This window comes from Rhincodon typus, chromosome 48 (genome assembly GCF_021869965.1).
Source record: "Rhincodon typus isolate 14 chromosome 48, sRhiTyp1.1, whole genome shotgun sequence".
In the NCBI taxonomy this organism is placed as follows: domain Eukaryota; kingdom Metazoa; phylum Chordata; class Chondrichthyes; order Orectolobiformes; family Rhincodontidae; genus Rhincodon; species Rhincodon typus.
Genome location: NC_063379.1, coordinates 7,092,147 through 7,099,897, shown reverse-complemented (window position 1 = coordinate 7,099,897; position 7,751 = coordinate 7,092,147). Strand labels below are relative to the sequence as shown.

The 7,751-nt window shown below is 41.3% G+C and overlaps 1 long non-coding RNA gene across 1 annotated transcript in view; it reads right to left on the bottom strand.

Annotated features, from left to right (window-relative positions):
• Positions 1-901: 901 nt before the first annotated feature.
• Positions 902-7,751, bottom strand: part of LOC125488053 — a 33,579-nt gene continuing 26,729 nt past the window's right edge. The window contains exon 3 of the long non-coding RNA XR_007266200.1: positions 902-1,391. This is a non-coding gene — a long non-coding RNA (uncharacterized LOC125488053). The remainder of the gene's footprint in view (positions 1,392-7,751) is intronic.

Sequence of the window (7,751 nt, the reverse complement as noted above, 5' to 3'; positions counted from 1 at the left end):
TCAGCCTTCCTGCTCCTCTGATGCTGCTTGGCCTGCTGTGTTCATCCAGCTCTACACCTTGTTATCACAGATTCTCCAGCATCTGCAGTTCCTATGATCTCTGAATAAAATTATACATTTCCTTTTACTTTTCCTCTCTGGGTCAGTGCTATTTTCATTGCTGAGACCCCGCAGTCCCCTGCGGACTCTGCTGGTCACTAAAATACACCTGATTGTCAAAGAGTTAAACAGTAATATCAAACAAAAGGCAGCCATGCAACTAAAACACTTTTCACCCACGAGTTCACCTGACCTGCAGTTGATGTGTAGAACGGCACATTGGAGTGACAGTCCCAAGCAATGTTGGAAATTATTCGGCCAGGGCCACTTGCAAACCAGAAGGGTATGTTCGCCAAAGAAATCAGGGCAAAGAGTGTGGCCATAATCAAACTGGCAGTTCTCACTGTGCAGTAGTTCGATTCAAACTTCTGACAACAGATAATTACAAAACGGTCAATCGTGAAGAAGACAGTAAACAAGACAGACATATCTAATGTGGCAGGATTAACACACAGGATGAACTTACAAACAGCTGTGTAGGCCAGGAAGGAATATGGAAAGTGATAACTCAAAATGTGATACACAATGACATTGAAAAATATGACCAATAAATCTGCTGTTGCCATGGCGAGCATGTAAACAGAGATATATTTAGAAAGTCCTCAATTTCCATTGGTGAGAATGATGATGGTCAGTAGATTTGCTGTAAGAGGGGGAGAGAAGAGATAGCAAGCAGGACTTCCATAACAAAAAACATTTACATCAAATGTTTGGGACATATTTTAATTTGATGTTACATAGAGCTTTCCAGATTTATTTTCATACTGTAGATCAATGTCAATGACAATATGTCTGAGGGAAAAAGAAGTAACTTTGAAGATTTAATGTTGGTACCCTTCCAACAAACTTTACTTGAGACATTCCTATATATTACATATAACTTTTAGATAATTGTTGAATGTGTGTAGATTCCAGTAAAATGTTCGGTTAAGTCACAAACATTACATTAACATCTTAAGACTTGATATTCTTTGCTGATACTCATCCTGGAGAAGCTGCTCAGTAAATGGTCTATATTCCCCAATTCCTTCTGGTGGATAAGCGACTCTGCAATGAGGAATATTCCTGAAATCTGTTACATGAACACCAGGACATTCACTGCTCATGAAGATTGAACATTGCCTTACTGGGAACGCCAAAGGCTGCAATAACAGGATAACAAATGTTCTTTATCTGGAGAATTGTTACTATTCTTTCATAAAGAATCAGCCATTTTCCTCACGTTTTCAGATTCCAAGTGAAATGTATCTGAGATCCTTCATTTCACATCCTTTATCGATCAAGCCATGTTCCTGAGAGTAAATGAAGTCACATAATAACTGTATGGAAACAATTAGTTGCAGTCTTTCAACAAACAAGGGAAAATTTTCTACCCAAGTGCAGTTGGGTCATCAGGGGGTTAGTTACAAAGCTTAGGCTATGAATTTCCAAACATTAAAACTGGAGAAGGGAAGATGGTCCCAGAGGATAAATGCTCTGGGCATATTTTGTGAAGGGTGGATAGATCATTCCCTTAGTCATTGCTGTTGTGGAATCCTATTAATTAAACAAAATTTTCAATGAGTCGCTGTTTAATAATATTAGTTAGTCCAAGAATGGCAATGGAATATCATGGTACTGACTGTTGCCTCGTTCCTCTCAATACAATGTATCGTGAAATGTCACTATCAGTGATGGTAACAGTTCTCTGAGATTACCCCTGGTTGTCATCTTTTGATATTCCTGGCGATGTGCTAAATTTAACATTAATATTACCTTGACTCTAACAGAACACAGGAAATAGCCTAATATTGTGTAAAGGAGGATTTGCCCTCATGATACAGAGGTCTGGTTACGTGCGTATAAACGCATATAAACACACACACACACAGAGTTTCTAAGGAACTTTGAATGATTAAAGATTATTTGGATTTCTGCAATCCCTGTGGGTCAGATTCAAGATTAACCTCCCAGATAATAATGACTGTTCATGTGGATATTAAAAACAAAAAATCTAACCAAGCAGAATAGAGAGAATCAAACAGGGAAATTTGTGGTGAATTTATGGAATGCTTCTTTCCTGTTTGGGACTGTTGAGAAGGTGATATCATAGAATCATAGATTCATATGGTACAGAAGAGGACCTTCCATCCATCAAGTCTGTGCTACCAAAAACATACTTGTGCCTACACTCGAGATAACAAGGTGTAGAGCTGGATGAACACAGCAGGCCAAGCAACATCAGAGGAGCAGGAAAGCTGACGTTTTGGGTCGAGGTACCTACGCTCATCCCACTTTCCACACTAGGCCCATAGCCTTGAATACTATGACAAGTCACAAGCTCATTTCGGTGCTTTTTAAAGGTTGTGAGGTTTCCTGTCTCAACTACCCTCCCACACATTAATTCCAGGTTTCCACCACCCTCTAGAAAGCTAATGCTCAAATTTCCTTAAAATTGCATGCTTTTTACTTAAAAAGTGTGTCCCTTGTTATTGACCCTTCAGTCAAGATATTTGACCACGTGTTTAAACAGATTAAAATAATGTGAATGTGTGAACCCGCATGAAGGAGTGTGAGTGTGTGTGAGAGCAAGTGACTACATGTATGTGAGTGACTGAGTGTGCAAGGACATGAACGTGCAAGTGTGTGTGTGTCTGTGACTGCAGTACACAATGTGATTTAATGAGAGTGACTGAATAAGAGTGATAGTGTGTGAGTGTGAGAGTGTTTGCTGCAATGTGTGAGAGACTGAGTGCGTGAAAATGAGTTTGAGAGAGTGTGTATGTGTGTCAGAAACAGTGATCATGTGTGTAATACAGGGAGAGCAGTGATTGTTTGGTATCAAGTGTGTGAGATTGTGACATTTGCTGGATTAAAGTCCACTTGCCCTGTTCAGCCCATCTGAGCAGCCTGTCTACATCATCCTGTAGTCTAAGGCTTTCCTCTTCACTGTTTACCACTCATCAATGTTTGTGTCATCTAGGCACTTGCTGATCAGAGCTCTTACAATCATATATCATTCTTTCAGGGCTAAGAGTGATAGATTTTTAACCAGGAAGGGAATCAAGGGTTCTGAGGAAAGGTAGGAAAGCAGAACTGTGGATTATTAGATTAGCCACAGTCTCACTGAATGGACGAATGGCTACTTTGCTGTGACATCTCATGGTATTAATCCACGTTTGAAACAGGATGGAGAGAGAGAGAGGTGTGAGGTCTCCCAGAGCTGAAAAGCTCCCTGATTGTTAAAACAAAATTCAGAGTCTGACCTCAGGCCTGCAGTCACTGGGACAGTGTGGAGATTGGATTTGAACCCTGTCCTCCTGCACAAGTCTCTTTCAGGGCATTGCGGCCAATGCGCTGATTGTTTTCTCTCTTAAACTGAAAGATGGTCAGGTCTGTTTATCGCAGTGAATCCATGGGTTACATCCAAACCTTCAGGAAAGAGGGAAACACAAAGAGAAGTCACAGAGACACAACGTGAGAAAAAGAGAGATACAGACCAAGAGACAGCAAGTGAAAGAAGATATTGGTCACTGCACAATGTGTCTTTACTCTGTGTCTAATTCCATGATGTACCTGCCTGGGAATGTTTGATGGGGACGGTAGGGACAGAGCTTTGCTTTTGGCTTTTGGAGCTGACAGTGGGGTTTATTCAGTTTCTGAACATTACAGCCTGTAAGTGTGAATTGTAGAGTTTATTTCCCAGTCTTTGATATTGTACATGAGAGTGAGATTCACTCTGCACCTAGGTCCCTGTTATTCTTTGCATGTCTGATGGAGCCCAATATCGAGTTCAATAATTTTAGGGCCTAAACTCTCCCAAATATTGAGTTCAATAATTTTAGGGCCTAAACTCTCCCATGTTTCAGCCCCCTAACCCACATACCAGGCCTTGTTACCACATAGCCTGCCATTACACACTATTAGTCACTAATAGTCCCCATTAACAACTATTCACCCTCCCAGCCTGATCATTATCAGACCTTTGTCTGTCCAACTACTCTTCTCTCTCATTAGGCTCTATCCTATCATTTACTCCCTATCCCATCCGCCTCCCCTTTTTTTCTGCATATAAACTGACATTTTCCCAGCCACCATCAGTTCTGAGGAAGGATCACCGGACCCAAAATGTTAACTCTGTTTTTCCCTTCACAAATGCTACCAGACTTGCTGAGTTTTTCCAGCAACTTTTTTTTTGTTCCTGATTTACAGCATCCGCAGTTCTTTTGGTTTTTGTACAGAAAAGGTGCAGTCAGGCATGTACACAAACCAATGCAAAACCATTGAAATTTCCATTTAATCAAAAAATAGGAAATTCTGACAGACAGTAACTTTAAAAAAAAAATGCTGATAGCCACATAGCTGACACATAAAAATCACTCTTAGCTTCGGTAAAAGCAATATCTATGTACGCCTTTAACCACAAAACCACATCTAGACTGATGGTAGTCAAGCATAGAACAGATAACATATTAACGAAATATCATAAGATGATTAGTTTATTGTATTGCTAAGGCTTACGATCGAAATGTAATCGGACAATGAGGAAGTGTGGTTTATGTATAAAAATACCACTATAATCACCTGTATCAGACTTACCCTGCTGGATTGCAGCAGCAACCTGCATGGCTGACTCTCCTTGCATGCAAGCAATAAAGATGACATTGTTGTCTGACGAGTTGTTTCTTCGACAGCACCACCTTCTGCATGAAAATTGTTGCCCCTCAGGTCTCTTTTAAATCTTTCCCCTCTCACCTTAGACCTATGCCCTCAAATTTTGGATGCCCTTACCCTTGGGGGAAAGACCTTGGCTATTCACCCTTCCCATGCTCCTTGTGATTTTATAAGCCACTAAAAGGTCACTCCTCAGCCTCTGACCCTCGAGGAAAAATAGCCCTAGCCTATTCAGCCTCTCTCCATAGCTCAACCCTCCAACGCTGGCAAGATCCTTGTAAATCTTTTCTGAACCCTTTCAAGTTTAACAACACTTTTCCAAGAGCAGGCAGACCAGAACTTAACACAGTATTCCAACAGTGGCCTGACCAGTGTCCTGTACAGTCACAACATGACCCCCTAACTCCTATACTCAATGCACTGACCAAGAAAGGCAAGCATACCAAACAGCTTTTTCACTATCCTGTCTACCTGTGACTCCACTTTCAAGGAACTATGAACCTGAACCCCAAGGACTCTGTTTGGCAACACTCCCCCGAGATCTTTGGAAGTTAGGGAAGTGATTGCTGGGCCCATTGTTGAAATATTTGTATCACTGATAGCCATGGGTGAGTGCCAGAAGACTGGAGGGTGGCTAATGTAGTGCCATATTTAAGAAAGGTGGTAAGGAAAAGCCAGGGAACTATAGACCAGTGATCCTGACATCACTACTGGACAAGTTGTTGGAGTGCTTTCTCAGGAACTGGATTTACACGTGTTTGGAAAGACAAGGACTGATTAGGGATATAGCTTTGTGCGTGGGAAATCATGTCTCACTAACGTGGTTGCATTTTTTGAAGAAATGATGAAGAGGATTGACAAAGGCAGACCGGTGGACATTGTCTATATGGACTTCAGTAAGGCACTCGCAAGGTTCCACATGGTAGACTGGTTGGCAAGGTTAGATCACATGGAATACAAAGAGAACTAGCTATGTGGATACAAAATTGGCTTGAAGGTAGGAGACAGAGGATGGTGGTTGGAGGGTTGCTTTCTGGACTGGAGGCCTGTGACCAGCAGTGTGCTGCAAGGATTGGTGCTGAGTCCACTGCTTTTTGTTGTTTACATAAATGATTTGGATGTGAACACAGGAAGTTCAGTTAGTAAGTTATCAGATGATGCCAAAATTGGTGGTGTAGTGGACAGAGAAGAAGACTATCTCAGAGTACAATGGGACCTTGATCAGATGGGCCAGTGGGCTGAGGAGTGGCAGACGGAGTTTAACTTAGACAAGTGTGAGGTGCTACATTTTGGTAGGGAAAATCAGGGTATACACTTAATGGTGAGGTCCTGGGAAGTGTTGCCAAACAAAGACTTACGACATTATGATTGAGGGAAGGTCAGTTATATCATCAATAAAGTAGTTAAGCCTACGGCACAATCTTGAGGAACTCCTTTAGTGAAGCCCTGGAGCTTAGATGGCTGGCCTCCAACAACCACACCAATATCTGTGGATCTGGAGTCATGCGTAACCCAGACCAGGTAAGGACAGCAGTTTTCTTTCCCGGAAGTGCATAAATGAAGCAAATGGTTTTTACAACAATTTACAGTGGTTTCATGGTCAACATTAGAATTATACTTCCATGTATTTATTAAATTGAAGTTCTGTCATGATAGTATTTGACCTGGGTCCACAATAATATTTCTGAAGTATCTGAGTTTGAGCCAATTCAATGGCTGGCTTCCTGGCCGATTTAGAACCCAACTTGGTATTTCTTTCCAGTAATACAATAAAGGTTTAAGTTTTGTTTTTTATCATTGAGTGTCCTTTAATTTGTCTCTATTTGGTCCCTAGAAAATGGGAATGCAGACAGACTAAGTGGAGGCTGTCAGTGACATTAATTTGAATTCACTGTTGTGAGACCTTGCTTCTGATCGAGATAAGTTTGTGCATTTGTTCAGTGGGAGGTTTGAGGTAACTGTGGATGAGCAGAGTGATTTTTTTTTTCCCAAGCAAAGAGGTATCTAAGTGTGTGTGTGTATGTGAAATACCCAAGATATTCTTTTTTTAAATTAATTTGTGGGATGTTTGTTCACTACCTGGCCAGCATTTATTGCCCTCATATTTCTTTCAGATTCTCAGTGTTTTATAAAGAAATCTATCTTTTACTTAGGCTGAAAGGACTTTGCAATATGTTTAGCTGCAAAATTGGAATTCAAAACCCAGGATTCACGGAACGCATTTTGCCCCACCTCAGTAAGGATGCGAACAGCATTGGGAAGGAACAATGCAAGAAGTGAAAAGCAACAATCACTCTCAGTTTATATAGATTTCAGCAAAACCTTTGACAAGGTCCCACATGGGAGATTGATAATGAAGGTAAAAGCACATGACATCCAGAGGAACTTGGCAGATTGGCTCCAAAATTGGCTCCGTCATAGGAGGCAGAGGCTATTTCTGTAATTGGAGGCCAGTGCCATGACATACAACAGTGATCAGTGCTGGGTCCCTTTTTGTTTTTGATATTCATAAATGATAAAGATGTGTGTGTGTGTGCCTTTGTGTGGGGATGGGGGGAGGTGGGAGCTGTTTGGTGATTGTGGTGTGGGGGTAGGGTACAGAGACTGAGATTGGGGATGATAAGTACAAATATTGATCAGGTGGTTGGCAGTGAGGAAAATAGTCCTAGGTTACAGATAGAAATAGACAGATTGGTCAGATGGGCAGCTCAGTGGCAGATGAAATGTAACCCTGATAAATGTGAGGTGATGCACTTTTCCAAGAGCCACAAGACAAGGCAGTACTCAATGAATAGGAAGCTTGGAGGAACAGAAAGATGTTGAGAAGTTAACAGACTCCTGTCGCAATTTAGCTGTGAAGAGGGAGACTGGATAACCTCCGGTGGCTTTCTTTAGAGCAGAGATCGGGGTATATAAAACTATGAATGGCATGGAACAGAAAGGTGAACAGAAAGTAGTTGTTTCCCTTAGGTGAAGGGCCAATAACAAGGTGCCATAAA